The sequence below is a fragment of the Crocodylus siamensis genome, chromosome 1, assembly GCF_052110815.1.
Source record: "Crocodylus siamensis isolate JL-2025a chromosome 1, ASM5211081v1, whole genome shotgun sequence".
Classification (NCBI taxonomy): Eukaryota; Metazoa; Chordata; order Crocodylia; family Crocodylidae; genus Crocodylus; species Crocodylus siamensis.
This window is the reverse complement of record NC_143395.1, coordinates 7,585,811-7,607,334: the sequence shown is the minus strand read 5'-3', so window position 1 is coordinate 7,607,334 and position 21,524 is coordinate 7,585,811. Positions and strand designations below refer to the sequence as shown.

Here is a 21,524-nt window from a genome sequence, read left to right as displayed (position 1 = left end):
TCCAGCTTCTGACCTAGGTCACTGCAGGCATGTGGCTGCATTTCCAGAATCAAAAGTGAGTGTCTGTTTGCTTATCAGTTCAATCTTAGGCAAACCTGCAAAGATTGAATCGATTCATCCTTGGGCTTTTGGATTATCTTAGAGGTATGGTTGTTTTGAAATGAGAGAAATTTTAGGCATTTATGAAGTGGAATCTTGACTCTTGAGTCGCTTCAGATAAGTATCATTCTTAGGGAATAATGGACAATTGATCATTTCTGTTAATTATGTAGCAATTATCCCTAGAAAATTTCACTGTATATGATCATTCTCGCATAATTGGTGTTTTAAAGATAAGGCCTGGTAAAGGTTGTTTAGAAGACTCTGGTAAGTATGGTATTCAGGAAACATCAAAGCTGTTCACTTTGCCTTCTGAATTTTTCCTGTAAAATCAAAGTCTCCTAAAATGAGGCCTGCTACTTCAGTTAATTCTGGCTAGAACAGAATTGTGTACATTACATTTTAGAAGCCCAACAAATCTCATAGCTAGGCACTGACTAGCATTAAAGGTTGTACAGTGGCCAGATCTTTTTTTTCCCTCTCCCTCACCCCAACTCCACACACCTCTTAATAAAACAAATGGGGAAATTCTGCATGAAAATTAGCAACAATGCATTGTTAGAACTGAGAAATGAACTGCTTAACCCAAGAAACTGCAGAAATTAAACTCTAGAATTTATGCCCCTTTTTGGTGGTTTTGATTGTTTCTTTGGAGCCAAAGAGAAATGGAGAGAAAATGAGGTCACGGCTCTGTCGTGGCTTACGAGTTTAGTTTCATACTGTCAACTATGGCAGTTCATGAGCAGATGACCCTGATACCTGCATAATTACACGTACAAGAAAAAGGTAAAACAAATTGGTAGTATCTAGCAATCTGTAAAAGAGCGTTTTAGTTGAATAAAACCTTCTTTTTTACTTTTTAAAATAAGTAACTAACACCCTTGCATAGATTGTATGATCACCAAGCTAGATAGAACTTGGATAATGAAGAATTACCACAAGTAAATGACTAATTGGAGTCCACAAACTCTGGCAATAATTCAGTCTGGAGTCAGATCAGAATTAATATTTAGCAATTGTTGTTTGTTTGCTGAAGCAAATTATGTGATTGGAAAAAAAGGACCTCATGGTTTCTGATTATTATTTTTTTTTTCTTTTTTTTAATTGGGCATCAGCATACTTCAGGAAATGTGAATTAAGAACATCCCAAAAATAATCCCCATGTGGCAAATCCAAGAGCCTTTAAACCAAATAAATTGCAAATAAGTCTCTTTGTGGCTTCATGTTGTAGTCCCGCTGTAGGATACCCAAAGGTGTTAGCAAGACCAGATAGATACTTGCTGTATGACTAGAGATTTACAGCTCCTGAGTTATGTATTGTTTTGTTTAACAGTAATAGATATTATATACTATAAATATTTAATTAATTTGTGGTTTGTCTTGTACTAAAAAGGCTGTAGTTCCAGATGTGCATATTTCATATTGTGCTCATTACAAAACTACAAAACGGGTACTATAAAACAAAGCCAATTAAAGATCTGGACATAGGGAAGATTACAAATTTTATAAGCTAAATGTAGGCAGTTTTTAAATAAGTTAATTTTCTAGACTTTTAGATAACTTTAAAAAATATATTTTTCATATAATATATTTACAATGTAGAAGTTGCTAGCCGAAGGAGAAGTTTTCTCTCCAGTAATATAGATGGGACTTCTAAAATGAGTTTCTTGGGTTTCAGTAGCCTTTACTAGCTGAGTAATTCAGAAGAGGTAATACAATCCTAAAAGCAGAAATACTATCAACTGTTAGAACAGTTTTGAATGCCAATGTATGCAAGAACATGGGAGGGAATATTGTTTTATCAAATCCATGGCTCCACATAAACTGAAGGAAAATAAATTGGGCTGCAAAGTAAAGAATAGGATTTTCTGTCAGCTGATTTGTTTCCTGAATAGTATTAGAAAATACCTGCATTTATTGTCTCTTCATTACTTTGCTGGAGGATACTTGCTAGCTGCTTTGCTTTTTAGGCTTTATAACTGTTAAAGTCTCTTTCAATTCCAGTTTGCTGTATTCTACTGCTTCACAGTTTGGGAAAAGGTGTTTTTTTGTTTGTTTGTTTTTGTTTAAAGTGAACTGGCTTTTTTGTTACTTTCTGTTTAAATTAAATACAAACTTGTTTGGTAAGATAATTTATTCTTTTTCCCCCTGTTTTAACAGTATTTAGTTCTATAGCATGACAAAGATGAAAACCCCAGGAATCTGTTATAAAGCAGCAAGGTTCTGAGAACCCACAGGTCTCGTTGACTTACCTAGGAATTGTGGGCATTGTTGTTTTTGAAGAGACATGCAAGATCTTCAGTGTTTGGGAAGGGGGCAAATTATTAATGTGTAGTGCAATTTTTAAAGGTACTTGTGTTTGATTGTCTGCTTACAATGAAGTAAGTCAAGGTGATATTCCTGGTGATTTCAGGGAGATCAATTAAGAGCAAATGCTTTGAAAAAGACTGATTTTTTTTTTTTTTTTTTTTTTTTTTGGTCATGGGTGCTAAAGCATTCTTCTGCTATTAAAATCATTGGCCTTGGAAAGTCTTTAGTCCCTCTGAAAACCAGGCCATTTTTGTTTGCTTTTAAAATAAAGAAATGTGCTTTTTGTTGTCGGTAGTAATCGAGTTATACAGAATAATGCAGTGGCATGAGTGAGGAAATACCTATAGCTTATTATTTAAGAAATGTGATGAATTAAATGCTCAGTTTTTGAGATCTGGACAGTTAGCAATGGGTTGGGTTATTTTTGTCTGTTATAATTTAGCTACATTACAGGCCATTTTGACGCCCACTTAAAGCTGTCTAATCTAATTACTCATTGTCTGAGTCATTCATATTGCATGTTAATTACAAAAATATCCAATATGTGTTGTATACTGTCTGCAAAAATAATTTAATTGTGGACAGGTTTAAGATGCAAAAAGAAGAGAACACTTGTTTTTACAAATATATTTCTGTTAGCTTTTTAATTGTACATTATGGCATTTAGATGCTGCTACATCATACCTTTTCCTGGTACTTAAACATGTAATTTGTTATCCTATTTTAAACACAAAAATGGGTTATGATGCATGTGTTATCAGCACTGTTATGCAATTTGTGTCTCTCTGGGTGTGTTGACACGAGATGCTGTGTCTCTGTAGCTCGGTGCTACAGTGACGTAGCGTTGGCAGGCACGAACCATGTTGCTGCACAGTAGCTCATTGCTACTGCACTGTGGGGTTGGAAATGACCCATGAGGTGCCAGGACAGCACTGTACTGGTGGCTACTGTGCAGTCATTTAGTGCTTGCAGTCAGGTGCACGTGTAGACATGCTCTCTGATGCTGGACCGTGGTGTTGAGAAATTACGGCCTTGAATCTCTTGCATTAGTTATTAATGAATTTCCCTGTTATGCCAGAATCCCTTATCAGGGTTGTGTTTTGAATGCAAAACAAGCTAAGCATATTTTAATCACGGATTTTCATTCACCCTCTATGCACAGACTCTGTTCCTCTGCCAGGTAAAGTTGTATTTTTTGCACTGACTTAGTTTTCTAGGAACTCTGAATACAAGGCCTTTCTTGGTTCCGTTATAATAAGTGAGCAACTGCGGTGACGAGGGAATTATGCTGGATGGGAAGACTAAAGGATGGTTTTAATAGAGCGGTTCAGGATTTTTATATAATATACAATACAAATGAATAACACACTTCAGAATTGTTGAGTATTATTAATTCTGCCTTCTCTGCACATCCATTGGTGCTATACCCACATTATGTCTTTCAAAGATATAGGGTTATTTTCATGGGATTTGCTTATCTTTGTCTCTTGTTTTGTTTTGAAGCCAATCAGTGGCGTCTCTCACTTTGGGTAGTTAATTTGGGATGATATTGGGAGGAAACAGCAGAAATGATTTGGCCTAGGAGTACACCGGTTAACCAAACTGTAATTTGGGGTTGTAAGGAATTTCTCCATCCTATACTTGTTTACCATTCTTGAACTGAGAATTTTGCTGAGATTGCATTGTGCAAAAATAACCAGTTAACCAGTTGAGCTAAAATCTTGCCTTCGGAAATGACATCTAAAAAGCAGTAAAGGGACAAACAAAGGACAGTAATGGAAAGATTTGGATGCTTGTTTACCCTTCAGTGTTTTAGTGTATATTTTGGCCTAAAGGTTAGAGTTGTAAGCTACAACTAAGAAGCAAAACTACAGAGAGAGCCTTAGGATTTCCTTTTCTGTGGGAAGCAGTTACAATAGGACTGTATTGCAGATGGGGATGAAGTAAAGAAAAAAAAGTTAATATTTGTGACTGTTTGCTGCTGCACAGCCTTTGTAAGTTTTTTGACGCAAGGATTGTACTTTGGTTGTGTGTCTATCGAGTGCCTAACATACTGGGATTTGGGTCTCTGACTGTAGCTCTTCAGGCTGCCAGAATACAAATAACGATCAGTGCATGGCAGGGATTGGGGGTTGGTGTGGAAACCATCTACAAAATAATACCCTTTCAGAACATTTTATTACAATTTGTTCAAAAGTGCCATTTTTAATACTGTGGGAAGATACTGTTTTAAGTTCTGCTTTTTCCCCATTAGAAAATGGTGTGAACTTTGGGCTTTCTGGAGAGAGCACTGCACCTTTTTGTCAGACACAGGATGTTCTCCTGGCTCTTGGGAGATTTTGTTACATCTCTGATATCTAACTGCTTTGCTCAGCCTGAGAGCGATGTAGGGAGGAAAGATGCTGATTCAGGGATGGCCACAATATTCAATTAACATGAGGAACAAAAATAAATTGGTACGCCTGTGAACAAACTGTTGTGGGATCCTTTCAGTAACATATTTTGAAACCTGGTTTGTAGTCTGAATGATCTCAAAAGACATGCTGGAAGAGAATTTTTGTATGTGGAAGAGCTACTAGGGTCTAAAATTGGGAAACATGCTTTAAAATTGTACAGATATAATTTGAATTCATATGGGAATGTTTTCTGCTATAGTTAGGGTGGGAGGGGAAGGCTACTAAGAGAGGCAAAATAAAGGCTACTTAGATTTAATATCGCAGTAGGACTATGCTATTTCCTCTCAATTCTTGCCATGGTTTATGACGCTTTACTGTTTTTTTCATACTTGCTATAATTGTTAATTTATGTCTGCACCATTTATCATTTTCTTACACTATGTATGGTCTAGTATATTGATGCACATACTAGATTGGAAAGAGTACAGGTTTAGCTTCCCAGAACCTAAATCCTAGTCCATATGTTTCTGTGGGATAAAACTAAGACTAATACATGATGGAATTAAAACTTTACAGAGATGAAAAGGGAACAGTTTATCTCTGAGAAACCTACAACCTCCTCAATACAGAGCTGGACTGCTGGCGTTATGTACTATGGGCCTTACAAGAGTATATTCCTTTCTAATGGTTTACGCTGTCTGAATTTGGACTGCTTCAGTGAACATTGTGTTCTCATTTGGAAGGGTTTGTTATAAGCATAAGGACTAGAAACTCTGGTTAGAATCCAAGATTGGTTGGATTATATCTTCTAAAGAAACTAATTTAGTGAATCCCCCATTGTCATATGTGACTGGATTTTTCAGACTCTTCATAGGACCCTTTTTTTTTTTTAGGAGTTCAGCCTTTTTTAAAAATTAAATTGCAATTAACTGAAGTTTAGCATTTAACTGGTGTGTATGTCCTCTTATGTCAGAGCTCTTGATTTTTCATCCCCCTCTCCTCTTCCAATAGGTCAAATCCAGTATAGCTTTTGGATGCAGTTGGTTAAATCTGTTCATGTATGGGCTCTGTTCTGTACATTAGGAATTAAATTGAGATTGGTTAAAGTGCACGCTATCCTATTCAATCAAGCCTTCTTAAGTAATGAGCTGTAATTTAAAAAAAAGTCTAGTAAGGGAAAAGCTAAGTTATCCAATTGTTGTTATTAGGTATGTATGCATTTGTAGAGCTTGCTTAGTATTTTTATGAAACTTATGCTAAAAAGGGTATATACTGGTGAATGGCAGAAAATAAAAGAACCACTTCCAGTTTTGTCAACTCCTGTGATGGAATTTCAGAATATTAAACATTGTACAAATACAATTTAAATATTGACACAAACTTCTGTGCTCATGTATACCAAATAGTTGATGTTTTAGAAAAGCTGTTACATGATGCATTAAACAGTTAGGTAAGTAAAAGATTCTGAATTTTCCAAAAGAACTGTTCTATTTAAGTGAAGGTGAGCACAGGGAACGGGTCTTTCTACAGATTAAGTCAGATGCTATTAAGTTAATTATATGTCTTTAACATATGCAGCTTTTTTCACTGTAATATGTTGCAATAAGTTAGTACCAGCAGACTGAATCTGAAAATCAGACTTAATTAGAGCTGTGACCATGACTGGTGGACATGTCTATTCTTATTGCTTAAATCTTTACGCTTCATCTGCGTACATCACTGTTATCTCATTCTCCTTGTTTTAGTAAAGTCTGACTTGACAGCAGAGATTGTACTGTGTCAGTACTTGATATTGTTGTGGAACGTTACTCATCCTTGTGGAGCAGTCAAGACACAGATTGTAGTTATAGTGCCTGCTTACGTGTACCTTTGATGCAATACACAATTGCAATATTTACAATTAAGTTACATCAAGCATTTAGAAAGTAAAGACTGGATTATAACCAGACCCTGCATAGATTAATAAGGTTGGGAGGAGGAGCTGGGCTCTTTCCTTTCCTTCCACTTGTGTCTGCATGTAATGGGAGGGCAGTTTTTGAAGCATTTGTCATGCACCAAGTGGAGGTCTGCTTTTGGCCTGTTCAGGAGCTACTTCAGAGGTCTTGAGGAGCAGTTAGTATGCTTTCTAAAACAGTGATCCTGAACCAGGGTGCTGCGAGATCCTGCTAAGGGTGACATGTGGCATTAGCAATCTGTAGATGTTTGAATGCCTAACATGATTGTAAGATAAATTCGTAGAATTCAGGCAGGAATATGGAGTGTCAAAAACATGCTGACTTGTTTTTCTGAGTTTTCTGCAACAGAATTGCTCTGTTTTTTCCATAGTCAAACACTAAATGAAAGCTCAGAGCTGACATTTTCTGAGAGGTGTCTTGGGCGTAAGAGGTTGAGAACCACTGCTATAAAAAAGTACAGAGGTCCGGACCCAGTGTATTCTAGACCTTTTGCTGGGTGGTGCATGTCTCTGTCTGCACGGATATAGGACTGTCTCTTCAGAGGCACAAGAGAACCCTTAACAATAAGAAAAAAGTTTTGCATTATCATTTTACTTTCCAAGTAATTTACTTCAGGATGTCCTCCTTGGTCCGTCAGGTTGCAACCCTCCCCTCAAGCTGTGTAGCTGCACATTGTTTGCAAGAGCTCAGCTAAACTAATGATGAGTAGGATAAATGTGTCTCAGTTCTTATTTATCAGGCTGTTTGGTGCCCCAAAGTATCTAACTATGTGGTCTTAACCTTAGTCTTTATTTTTCCCCTCTTCTTCTTCCATTCTATTATGTAATACTTGGTTAAACCTTATTTTCAGATTAGATTGTAATTTCTTGTCCCTAAAGAATTAGGTCTTCCAGTGGATTTGTACAGCACCACACAGCAAAACACAGTCACAATATTTACAGTCAAGTTGCATCAACAGTTTAGCAAGGAGTCAAATTCAGTGCGTCTCCAAGTACTATCGTGATAAAAATAACCTCTGTCTGGCCGCAGGAGATGAGGTCTGCCACTTTCTAGCTTTGTCATTAAGTAATTAACAGGTAGCAGCTTTGCTTGACCCTAAAGGGCTGAAAACTGCTAGAATCTGTGCTCTGCTCTGACGTGGAAACAAAATCAGCTTTAGTTTTCCCAGACTTCTGTGGGCTGTTAGGGAACAAGTTCAGAACATAATTTTGACACTATTGCTTCAATTGATTTCTCACTTGCTCGCATATCATCCAACCTTTGACGTAATTTTTTCCCCCTTCATCTGATGTTCCCCTTTGCCACCCCCCAAAAGGAGCACGAATTAGTATGTGCATAGTAATATACTTTTTATTCTACAAATTAATATTGACAGTTTCTCTTATTTGATAGCTAACATGTTAGCAGTGATGTGCTTTTGTAGCTAACCCCCCACCCCAAAAAGACCAAAACAACCCCCCCAAAAAAACCTAGCATCTGAAATGTACAATCTACCCTCAGAGATGTATTTGCCTTTCAAAATGTGCTGAACAAACAACTTGTTTGCTTCTCTGATTTACTGGTAGTAGTGCTGGTAACTTATTTTTTTCTTTGTTTGGTTTGCAGACAGCAAACCACAAACAATTTATGGTGTAAGCAGCAGTAGTTTCTGACCTAACATTCCCTTCTCTGAGTGATAATGTTTCCTTGTAACTTATTTTTAGTTCAGATTTGTTTTTTTTCTCCCCTGAAGTAATATGATTTGTACAACCTTTAGAAAACTGAGTAGCTGTGGTTTTTGAATCATCCTCCGTTTTCTAGTCTGAATGAGTATTTCAGAAGAAGCACTGGATCACTGGTTTAAAAAAAAGTCTCAGTAAGAGACAACACTGAAGACCCTTAGCAGATTGTGTAGAGTCTGTGGAGGGCACAATGTGTTAGAATAATCATTCTTTCATTTGAGCTATTCTTGTATTGTTAACAGATGTCCCGTTGTTTCATCCGACTGTGATTCAGAGTCATTTGGATAAAATATTTTTGAAGTGCTCTTACTTCTTAGTACAGAAATAAAGCTGAGTACTAAATATGAAACTATGGTAAGACTTAGCTATGAATCAGTCTGTATTTGTCTGCTTGTTTTGAGTATCAAGCTTGTAATATGCATAATGCAGTTCTGGGTGTTGACAATAAATACAACATGACTTAAACATCAGGGTTGTATAAACTGATATTTTAAAAAGAGGATAGTATGTGATTGAATTATGATTCTAAAGTAAATGCCATTAGGCACTTTTAATAATGTACTGGAACAGAGAGGTAGGTAGGTTTCACGGTAAATTTCTATACTATCGTTATAAAAATTAAGCTTTTTGGTATAAAAATTGTTCTTGTATTCTCAAAAATATGTTTAGCTAAATTTATCTAATCTGTTAATAGCGCTGAGATTTTTAAGGCACCAATAATCTGAAACCAGGAATACACTAGAAAGTATTGGTGATTGATTGATTGATTTTGGGTTAAAAGTGCTTTTTGTTGGAGAGTTTATTTGCTGACCTAACTGCTGTAAGTGATACAGTAGTGCCCAACTCATCCAGCTGTCTCGTCCCTATTCTGTGGAGCTGGAATCTTGTCAGCGGCAGCGTTAACTGCTGCAGCTCCCCAGAGCTATGGCAGATGCAGCTCTACCTGCTGCCGGAGTTTCAGTCCCATAGGCCAGATGACAAAGCTCTGTACTGCAGAGCTGCCCTTGGGTCTGGAAACTTCATGGCAGGGTAAGTGTCAGTAATTTTAATGGAGCCCCAGCAATTAATACTGCCGCTGCTTACCACACTGCCAGATTTCTAGATCCATGTAGAGTCCTGTGGGCCGTAACTTGGTCACCATGGGCTATATACATGTACGCATCTTGAGGGTGAAGATTTTTTTTTTTTTTTTTTTTAAAACGAGTACCTAAATCTGGTTTCAGAATCCATATTTACTTTTGAAAATCGTGGCCTTTATTTTTAGGTTCTTCTTGAAGTACAAATGATGTGTGTGCCTGTGCTTTCCATCTGTAGAAGAGACCTCTGATTTATGACCGCTGTGGAGATGTATAATATCTCTGTGCTGTATTACAGTTGTACTCTCTCTCACCCTGTTTAGGTTCACCAGTTGTGACTTCTGATGTTATTTATTTATTTTTGTAGGTGATCATAAAAATCTTAATAGCATATTTGTGATTGTCCATAGAAATACAGTTTATACAACTATAACAAGTGCTGTAAAGCGTCTCATGTTTCTGCTGATGTATTCCAAACTGTATTAGCTTTGCTTTTGATTTTTGAAGTCTCAGTTGTGCCAATCAAGTTTTCTGCAGCTCTGAGCCATGTTCATCTGCATTAAGTAGTGGCATAATTTGCCATAAACTTCTGCTTAAAAGAACCTAGACATAGTAGTGGTAAAAGGTATCAGATTTAGAAGGTTAGCAAATTCCTCTCCCATTGGGCTACACAGCAGTTCTTTTTGAGACGGCGCTAAAATAGTGACTGTCTAGATCCCTAAAGAGTATTGTTGACTTGTAGATGAGCAGAAAGATGGTATCTTATCTGACCGTTCTTAAGCTAGAACAATCGCCCATCATTTATACTATCAGAAGCACCTAAAAAGATGGGCCAAGATTTTCTAAAGTAAATATGGATTTAGAAACCAGATTTATGCATTTTTTTTTAATTGTGGCTCTTTGTATATCTAGCATAGCTCTGAGCATAACGGATATTCATGAATTTTATCCTCACAGCTGTTCTTTAAGCTTATACTTTGCATTAAGAAAGTTAGCTGAAGTGGAACTTGACTGAGACACGAGCTTTTACTATAGCATTTGGGACATATTTTGTCTGCTGTTCAGACTTAGCACCTTACATAATGTTTGCTCTGTTTTATAGCCCATGAGTTTTTTCAACCAATTGGATTGCATTTAAGTAACCCATGTATATGTAGGAAAAACATACTTTCTTGCTTTGTTCATGTAGCCCACCTAAAACAAGCAGGTTACTGGATGTAACATAACCCATTTAAAAAAAAAAAAGCGGTGGGGGAATATAATATAATTCTGTATGCTTGCGAAAGTGAGTGACATGTCTGTGGCACTATAGATGAGGGTTAATAGATAACACTAATAACATTACATATATGTATTGCCACTATGCTTAGAATATACTGTATTGAATCACCTTTGGCAGACTGTTGGCAGCGGATTTTTAATAGAACACCACCATAGTAGTAAAATGCCACATCTCTTTTTCCTACACACAGGCATACTTGGGGCATGTGAAACCTATATATACCTTGGGCAGACCTGTCTGATGTCATGTGTCTTTTGCAAAGTTCATAAATTAGCTGGGTTTGTCATTCCTTTATGCATCTTGGGGAAACTTTTTATTTTTTGGGAGACACAAAGCTGCTTCCCTTGCAGCTTTTTGTGGCTGAAGAAAATATATATTGGAAGCAAAGAAACTAAGTTACAGTTTCAGTTTTTTCCACTCTGCGTTGTTTATTTTTCTGCACTTATCAGTAGCTTAGCAAAGTAGAAGAATGAAAGTCAACTATGATTCACCCTTTTTACAGATAACATAAATCGACTGTTTGCACAGAATAATTTTAGAAAGACCTGAGAATAGGACCGTAAATTTTAATAAGATGAACAAAAATTATGTTCTTTCCCATGTTGTCTTTAAAAAAAGAGCACGACAACGCATGCGACTTTTCTATGCTGTCTTGATGGAACATTTTTAAATGTAAAGCTTATGCTTCCTTATTATGTGTGGGAAATCGGTAGAAAACTTGACTTTCAGTTGTAAAACCTACTATTTTTAACAGCAGTGCGTGCATCTCACAAACTCGTAATGCATTTGAATTTGTCTGCAAAATGCATGTTCTATAGTACTCTCTTTAAGGAAAAATATACTTTCCTGAAAGATGAAGAAATTCATAGTATGAAAAACTCAAGTAATTAATCCACAGAAATTGTGTGGCTTATATAGTGGAACATCTATACCAGGTCTTACTAATATGGTTCTGTCCTTGTCAAGTGGTCTTGCGCTAATGAGAGAATAGTTGCTTTTGCATAGCTTGTATGTCTACTTAAGTTGATGCAACTTTGAGTAGTATGGTGCTATTTAAATATAAAATGCTATTTTCTTAATGAAATACAGCAAAAGAGACCAGACTGGAAAGGCTAGACTACATATTCAATTAGTTTTCTTACCCTTGTGCTCCAGTGAATATTCCCATAGGTTAACACACCCTGCACTCCTTTTAAGAATCATTTGAGTTGCCGCTCAAATTAAGCTGCTTCTCTTAAAATGTTGGAGAGCTTACTGAATTTTGGATGTATAAACGCATGTCTTGATGATCGTTCCCTTGATGATTCTCAGAGACTTGTAGCAACTATTTAGAAATGATGTGCATCCCAGATAAAGTAACCACAACAAAATAATGAATGTGTATCTTGCTAATCTAGGCTTCTGTGTATTTGTTTGAGCCCTTCATTTGCAGCTTCAGGTGGGTGCTTGTTTTGTACTTGGTTTTAAGTAGGTGCCATCCTGCTGTCAGACTTGTTCTTATTTCTTTTTCTAAACAGTTACTTCATGTCTCCATACCACCACATGCCCTGTTCTGTATCTCTTGTTGCTACTTTACTAGCCTTTTTATGTAAATGTGAACTGACAGATATCAAGAACACTTGCTACCTTTATAATACTACACCAGGGATAATCTCCATTTTGGTTTATTTGGAGGAGGGTGAAACTCATCTATTTCTTTATTGTAGGAGAAAATGTTAGGATGCTGAGACCACTTTACTGTTAATCATAAGCACGCAGCTGTCCCTATGGAGTGAAAACATTCACAAAGAAAACCACCTGTTACATCCAAAACTGAAAGAATATTTATTACAGGTGGTTTTCAAGTTAAAAATACACAAGTAGACCGGTGGGAAATAGTTGTTGGATTGGAGATGGGTCATAAGTCATTCTCAGCACATTTTAAAACCCCAAAGTTAAATTGTTGAATATTGTACAATAGTAAAAACTTTGCACTGACTACTGAAATGCTTTTGTGTATTTGCCTATAGTTTGCTGTATCGCTTTGCAATAAAAGTGTGTTCCAGGTTGAAGATTGCTTTACATGTTGTATGCATTTATTTTGGTGCCAGATTAAGAGCCCAAGTCTCATGCTAAGTCCTCATTTCTTCCTTTTGAAATGTGCATTTTTTCCTCCGCTGGTTTTACCTACATGCCTTAATTTTTGATTTGCTGATACCACCTGTACAGGGAACTAGCGATTTAGATTTCAGATTTAATCTTTGGTTGTTTTGGTGATTGTGCCAATGGTGCTTGTTATGACTAGTGGTGGATTCGGGAATGGAGTTGCAACTGAACTGTTGTGACCAGCATGGCTCTTTATGACTAGGGCTGAGTTTCTGAACTGTTAACCAAGACCTCAAAGACTGTGACGGTATCTCTTCAGATGTCCATTTTTCCGAAGTTATTTATTGATTTATTTATTTTATATATATTGACCCTTTAACAAGTTGGCAGCATGCAGACTGCAAAATGAGGGTGCAAAGTTTATAGAAAACAATGAAGAGTGATTCTGGTTTAAAGCTGGTGGGCAGGGTTTACTCAGGGGATGCTCTCCAGCTGTTTTGTGCTACTTGGGTGTTTTGAAAGAGGCTGTAAATGTGGCTTAACTAGCTAGTTAAATTTTCATCTGCTTTGTGTCATCCAAGTAGTGCAAAACAGCTGGGGCATGCCACTTGATTTGGACAAAGATTATCTCCAGATAGGCCAAATGTTCAAATTTTGTCTTTTGCAACTTCAATTCTTGATATTGTCGCTTTATTAATGCAGAATTAAAAAGGGGAGGTGTATTTGTAATACTATCGCATGTGGAAACACTGTTCATTTTTTTTCTCAGTATTTACAGTGACTTAAATTCAGATATCAATGTGGAGTGGGTGGGGGAAGCTTGATGATTTGTAATATAAAGAAAAAATGGGCCTGTGGGTGTGGTCTAACAGAAACCTGCAAGCCTTTTCATGTTGTCTTGTATTAGAATTTCAGGTTTTCTTTTCCTTTTGAAAGAATCTTGTTACTAAAGACTGAGTGAAATGGTGACATCACAGGAACTGAGGCATTAATAACAAAAGCACAGTTATAATATGCCAGCCGCAAGGCTTGGTTGGATGATAGACAAAAGTCTGAGCAGCTCCTGTGGGAAGAGGGGATGTCATTAACCAAGATTAGCACTTCAAGGATACCCTAAACACTCAGTGGCACAAGTAGTTTACTGGCCAACTTTTCAGCTGAGTGTCATTAATTCTTTCTGTTGCAGCCTAGGGCATAATAAGTAAGTTTATCAAGTGTTTTGAACAGCAACCAATGTGTGTGTGTCAGCAAAAGCAACATTAGGCAAAGCAGGCCAGCTTGCATGTTGAGTAACTGCAGATTTTGTGACAAAAGATGGTTATTGTACATACTCCTGTACAGTCATCTGTGACCCCATTGGGCTTGACTATACCACCCACACTTCAGTACTATCATCCTGACCACAAGAGATTCATTGACTATGACAAATATCCTCTAAAACTGTCAAGTGTTCCATGTTTCCATCCTTTTTTTTCTTGCTGGGCATAGGAGTGTAGTGATGGAAATGTCGGGCTGAAATGACTCTCAAATCATTTCCAACCCTCTGTGTTGAAGAAAGATCAGGTATACCCATGGCAGTGGTATAGCTAGCAGTGGGTAGTTACAGTACCCCAGATGGTACAAGCCCCAGGTGCTGGCTACAGGCTGGGAGGGATGCTAAAATGATATTAGGGGGCTGTTTGGTTTAGGCTCACCCAAGGGCTTTTAACTCCAGCTGCACAAATTGTAGGCACGAATCCTGTTATCATTCTCTTTCCCCCTCCCCTGCTGTGGGGCCAGCAGCTACTGTTACCTTTTTCACATCCACTACAGAATTAAGGCTTTATAGGTTTCCACATAAGTTGGGAGAGACTATGAGAGCATGTTAACTTCGCATCTATTGCAGCAGCAGCATCTCCCATGGGGGAGTGAGGATGATGAAGGGGCTTTCTCCCTGCTTCCCATGATGGGAGCCTCCAGCCCCTGGGAGAGCCTGTGCTGTGGCAGTTAAGACTCATTTGCTCTTATCTTTTCTCCTGCGCCTACAACAATCAACTCTACCATGATCTCAGCACAACCCCAGCTTCATCTTTCCTACCCTCCTTTCCAGCTTGCCCAGCAGGCTGTCCCTATGATCTATGCCATCCTTAGCAGATGTCCATCTAATCCAGTGATGCTCAATTAGGGTGCCACTGAATCTTATGAAGGGTCCCATGAAGTGGTAGGAGATAAGCAGCTAAACTAATAGGATAAGCACAGGCTCAGGCTTGTCCCTACCTGGACAATCCCTCAATTTTACTGCTAGGCCCCTCTGCGAGGAGGTAAGGACTGTAATCTGTAAGTAGCTTTTGAAATTGGGTGTTACTCAGTTCACAAAAGTAATGGAGAGGCATCTCAAAATAAGATATTAATCTTTTTGGATTTTCCCAATGAATAAAGGGAACCAACCTCTTTCTTTCAGCCTTTTGCATATTGGAAGACCATTGAACCTTCCCTTAGTCTTTTTTCTAAATGAGATTAATTCTGATCTTTCCTTATTAGATCACATTTGCTAAACTTTTTCTTTTTTATTGCTATTCTCTAGGGCCTTTCTGGTTTGTCTTCATCTTGTGCCATGCCCAAACTGAACACAGTACTCTACTGCAGGCCTCACCAGTCCAGAACAGAGGAGAACAGTTACCTCCTGTGTTTTACCTATGCCCTTTGTGTTCCAGAACGACTGGTCATGTCTGATCCAGTACACTCAAGAATGAATTTTGCCTTTTTTTTCTTAATAGCAGCATAGTTTTAGACTCAGGTTTTGAATCATGGTAAGCCCCAGATCCTCTTCTGCAGTACTGCGACCTAGCCAGTTATTTCCTATTTTGAATGCATGTATTTGATTCTTCCATTCTAGGTGTAGCACTTGACCATGTCGATTTTTAGAGCACTGTAAATTTCTCATGATTATTTTAAATTCTGATCCTGTCCTTAGTTGTTTGAGGTGCATCCCTAGTTTGTTTTTTTTCCTGCATATTTTTAAGTGTATTCTTCCTTTCCATATTCCAGCTCGTTAATGAAAATATTGAATAGGAGTGGGCACAGCAGATCTGCAGGTGACCGCATTCAGCATGCCTTTTCCATTGCTACCTATTCTGAGGGTGTGTCTCCATGAGATCCTAACTGTGCAGTAGTCAAATAAAACTGCACAGGAATGAGTCACAGCACCAACCGTGCTAACACGCTACTGCGTAGTATTATTAGACTATTGTGTGGTAGTGTCACTAAAAAGGTGATTGCCAGTGCTTCACTGTGCAGTAACTCTGGTTATTGCACATTTATTTAGTACTTGATTATACAATTTCTAAATAAATGCATAGTAACCACTGCGCAGTAGTGTTTCATGCAGATGCACCCTGAGAGTAGTTTTTCCACCGGTTTTATATTGACCTTATTGTGGCATTATCTAGGCTTTATTTTCCTTTATTTGCTTATAAGAATATCATGCAGGTTTGTGTCAGGCATATTTCTAAAGTGAAAATGTATCCTGTAACTGCTGCTGCTTTATCTTCTAGGTCAGTTCTGTCAAATAAGGCAATTAAAATGGCTTGACACTGTTTTTGACAAATCCTTGTTGGCTGGCTTTATTTTTTTTTTTATTACTTTCTAGTGCTTATAAATGGATTGTTTAATAATTCATTCCAGAATCTCTAACATGATGGTGGGAATCCCTGAAAGGCCCTGGTGTGTTGAGATGTGATCCTGGGGAACAAACTGCATGTAGCAAGGACCTAAAGTGCGAGGAGCTCTTAAAAATAAGTTTTAACATAAAAGAAACTTTCTGCTTAATAGACAGCTGAGTGGGCCCAATGATTTGTATAAAATACTGATTGAATGTGTTGCTATATTCCGAATAAGTAGTACAGTAAATGGTTTGAGATGTGTTGTTTGAAATATTGCTTTGAAGGTAAGAAAGTAATTGGCTTTTGTCACACATCTCATTTTGCTGTTGCAAAGTGGCAACAGAATTAATAAATGTATATGGTAATCAATGTGGAATTGCTTTATATGACCTGAACTAGTGTTTCTTATCCTTTTTAGACTAGAGGCACACCTTATTTGACTTGAGGCACTCTGCGTTTGTCTCAAGGCACCCTGCCATAACTTGTGAATTGAGCAGCACCCCATTGAAAAAACAGAATAATTTATTACTGTGCTTGCAGAGGGGCTGGGTAGTGCGGCAGAGCAGTAGCCAGACAGGGACAACCTGAGTCTGTACTTAGTTCCTTAGTATCCTTCAAAAGATCTCACGGTACCCCAGGGTGCCCTGGCACCCTGGTTGAGAATAGCTGACCTAACCGCTTCCAGAACTTTGTTCTTGATTTACACACACTTTTGAAAGAAACATGTAAATAACTTTCCTAAATTAAAGAAATGTGTATTAAAAAAAGGACATCAACATTGCTAACCTCTTGATAACCTGAAACTGGAAGGAAGATGTTCCATCTTCCTCTTTTTAATAATAACTTCTTGTTTCCTTTGGTTGAATATAATATGTTCAGTTGGACCATATCTGCTAAATGTTCTTTCAGGATGGAACCACATTTGCAAAGCCCCAACGTTGTGTTTTATTAGCATACTGTTGGTAAGTAAATCACTCTGTTTTTAGAAACGGCCTTTCCAGAGGTAGGTAGAACATCCTGGGTAATAAGATAGTTTTAAGAGATTCTGTATATTAAAGCCCTGAATGAAAATGCATGCAAAGGTGTTACAAGGTTTAGTGGATCAGTGCTTATAAAGTGTGGACTCGCTATTAATTTATAAAATCATAGCTCCTAGAAGCTTTGTGGGAAATAGGACCCTATTCGTTGTGCTTGGTGCAGTCCGGATGCAGTGTTTCCCAGATGAATAATCTGGGGCATGAGTCTTTAATTGTGTGATAAAAGTCCTCCGATAGCAACCTTTCCCCTTCATCAAAATGACTTTCCTCTCCTGTTACTGCCTTTTCAGTCTGAAGCCAGGAAGATGGCCACTACAGTCTGTGAGCATGTGGTAATAAGGCTCTTTAATAAAGATGATTGCCAACTCTCAGTCTTTTCAGTGAAATTGAAACTGTGCCTGCCAACAAACTAGCTGCGACTCTATCATCTGCTGCTAGACAGCACACTGTTGGGACAGGGACTGTGATGAGCATCAGAAATGCTGTCAAAGAAGGAACAGCTAGGGAACGGTACCGAGAAGGCAAGAGTTGTAGATAACAAGAGTAGGCTCTGGGGTACGTGGGATAGTAATGGGGATGTGAGATGAAGGAGAACAGCAGCTGGTTGACCCAAGGGGAAAGGGGATCCCCACTGAGCGGCCAAGGTGAAGGGAACATTACTGCCTTTCACACCTATTTTGTGAGTTATAGGACTTTGGAGGGTGGAAGGAGCTCCATAATAGTGCAAGAAGCACCTGTATTCTTCAGATTTCCAGGCTGGTAGGCTAGCAGAGGATTGTGTGTGGTTTCTGTCTGTCCTCAGCACCAGCAGCAGAGCCAGTTGCACCGGAGTTTTTTTCCTACCTGAGATTTTGGCAAAGGAGGAAAGCTCCAAGGCATCAGAAGACACGGGGAAGTGGGGAAGGAATTTATTATTCCTGCAGTTGATGGGAATGAGAGGGGTTTTGTTTTTTTTTTGGGGGGGGGGGTGTTGTGACAGTTATTGTTGATAACTGATATTTAAGGATTCTAAAAATAACTGCATTAATTTTATGGGGAAAAAAAGCTTTGCTTGTGTTAAGATTCTTCCCGCAGTCAGCAAGATGATTGAGGCTGTAAAGAGATTTTTATTTTGTACACATCTTTGAAGCTCTTGTAAATCTCTATTGAAACATAATTGGAAAATTTTGTAGATATGATGCAAACACTTCTTGTGTTTCATAGATGCTTGTTCATTTTCCAGCAGCATTTTATAGCCCTAATAATGATTATGGGTAAGATAAGAAAATAGGAAAAATGAGGCAGTAATAGCAATGCTTTGGTAATTTGTTTCTCAAGAAGATCAAAACAAAAATGGCATTTCCATCTTGAACTGGAAGAAACCTCCTGGGTCATCAGATCAGACAGCAGTGTCCTCTATTTTTCTTTTGGCTGTTAGGGCAAGGCATGCATTTAAGGTAATTTGAAAATTACACGTGACCTGGTAGCAAAGAAGGGGACAATTTTGAAATACAAATAATCTTTTATTTATTTATTATTTTAAGATCTCATGATATGAAGGGCAGATCTTGTGATTTTTACAGGATTGCTGACCCAGCGAAGTTTCCAGTGTAAGATGCTATAGAAGTGAAAATTACCATAACTTACTAAGGTTACCAGGGACAACCCCAGGGGGCTTTTATCTTCTGAGAAAGACTAGAACTATTGAAAGATTTATCAAGCAACAGTGATTTCTTTTTACAGCAGCAGTGCCTGCTGAAAAGTCTGAAGTTGTTTTTCCATTTTGGTCCTCCTAAGTCTGAAACTATCGGGATGATTCATGACTTCAGCAAATAAGAACTGAACTTTAAAGGAAGTGTGAAACCCATGTTAGATGAAAATGGTGCCTAACTCCATCTGAATGGTGTACTGTTTGTCTGGAGAAACTATTATCAATGAGAGATGGAATAAAATGACAATTCACAAATATTAAAATTATCTAGAAATATCTAGAGACTTTTCCACAGGAGAGAGAAACTAAAAACAGTGAGGTTAGCATTCACCTTTCATGCAGTGAGCCAGTGAAAACTGAACAAAGTTGAAAGGTGAACCAAAATGGAAAGGTGGTAGACCTTGGTGAGCCAGAAGACTGTGGCTTTTAAGCCAGTCAGGAGGAAATAGCGATAAACCCTATAGTTTTCACTATTTAAAAGGATTAGAGTCATATTGAGAGGTGCAAGAGCACAGAAAGCATGTTTAGGAATTGTTAATCAGGCAAAGCAATCTGGATTATTCAAAATGGACAGTCACAAAACGAAAATATCACCTGTAGATTTCTTCCTGGTAGATACTCAAGAGTAGAGGTCTTTTGATGTTATACTAAAGCTCTTTTGTACTATTAAGTACAGACCAGATGCCAGGTAGTTCTCTGGTGTACTGTTTATCTGCAGCCTGGATCCTTCAGTTTTAGCAGACTGTGGTTAAGCCCTAGTGGTCTTTTGACAGAAGAAATATAATGGAAACTAGGGCAGAGTGGCACCGTAGAGACCAAGTGGTTCAGAGAGGCATGAACTTTCATAGATGACAGCCTATTTCATCAGATGCCATGGGTGTTGTCTACAAAGTGTCATGGGTCTCTGAACCAGTTAGTCACCAAGGTGTAGGGTGGCCATCCATATGTTTTGGTTGGGCCAGGAGAGACCTGGATTCCTTAGGCTGGTCCCATCCAGTTGGTCAGAAGTCCCTGACTGGAGTCTGGTGGGGAGCCAGAGTTGCATGAGCAGGCACCGCTGCCATTGTGCAGGAGCAAGCGATGTAGGGGCCTCAGATATGGCATGTTTAGATAGGGTGACCATACATCTACCTGACTTCCTCTTGCGAAGCAGTGGTGCCTGCCTGCCTGGTGCACCGTGCCGCTCCACCAGCCTATGGAACGTGGGATTGTCCCAGACAAATTGGGGCGTATGGTCACCCTATCAAGGTGCTACCTTGCCCTATCTGCTGCTTCATTTCAGACTAATGTAACTGAGTGCCTTTGTATAACAGTCTGAAAGGCAATAGTCTGCTCTTATGGTCGGTGACAGATGTAGATGTACTGATTGAACTCCAGCTGGGTAAGTTATATATCATCTATTACAGTATTAGTAAATATTTCTTCATTAACTTTTAGCAGATATACCAATGTTTGCAAAGCAATTTGAGAATATTGTCTCAGCAACCACACAACTTTACTGAGGTTTGATAGTTTTCTTTAATCTTTCAACCATGTTTCCTTTGAGTTGGATTCAGTCACAATTTAATGGATGGCTATGAATTGCTCTGAATACAGATATTTCTTCCCGTCCTCCCTTTCCCCTGGCAGTCTCCTTCCTCTCTCCCCCATTTAAAGACTTGAATTAGGTTTTTAGCTATTCTTGCACACATTACTGAAGCAGTTTTATCCAGGATTCCTTAACTTGTTCTGTTTAGTATGCTTCCATATAGCTAAAGTGGGTAGTTTTTTTTCAGTTATTCCTATAACATGTTAAATACACAATTGAATGTGCAGGGTTAGATTTCTCTAAGACATGGAAGGAGGAAAAGGTTCTCTTTTTCCTTTTTGGGTTTATTACAAGTCTGCTTTCTTTGCAACTCCTTACCATTTTATCTTCTGTAAGTGAAATTTAAATTAGTGTTCAAGGGTTTCCAGTATTCAGTCTCTCAGGTATTTTCCAATAAGGTGTAGTCTTAATATCTAGGACTGTTCTGCATGCAGTATAGCTTATGGAGATCCTTCCTTGGATGAAAACCTGATGACAGTCTTTTCTGTGGCAAATAGACAAACCCTCTTACATAGTTTGAAGGGAAACTTACTGTACTTTCTCGAACACAAAGTGCCCCTGAATCTAAGATGCCTCCCTCTCAATAATTTGATTCTATATATGGAAAATGTATAAATTTGTTTTAATTTTCCATGTGTGGAATT

General features: G+C 38.1%; 2 protein-coding genes across 11 annotated transcripts in view; one reads left to right on the top strand and one right to left on the bottom strand.

Annotated features, from left to right (window-relative positions):
• The window catches only part of SUPT3H (SPT3 homolog, SAGA and STAGA complex component), a 433,101-nt gene that overhangs the window by 25,172 nt on the left and 386,405 nt on the right, over positions 1-21,524 (top strand). The gene's annotated exons all lie outside the window — the stretch shown is intronic.
• The window catches only part of RUNX2 (RUNX family transcription factor 2), a 298,394-nt gene that overhangs the window by 262,519 nt on the left and 14,351 nt on the right, over positions 1-21,524 (bottom strand). The gene's annotated exons all lie outside the window — the stretch shown is intronic.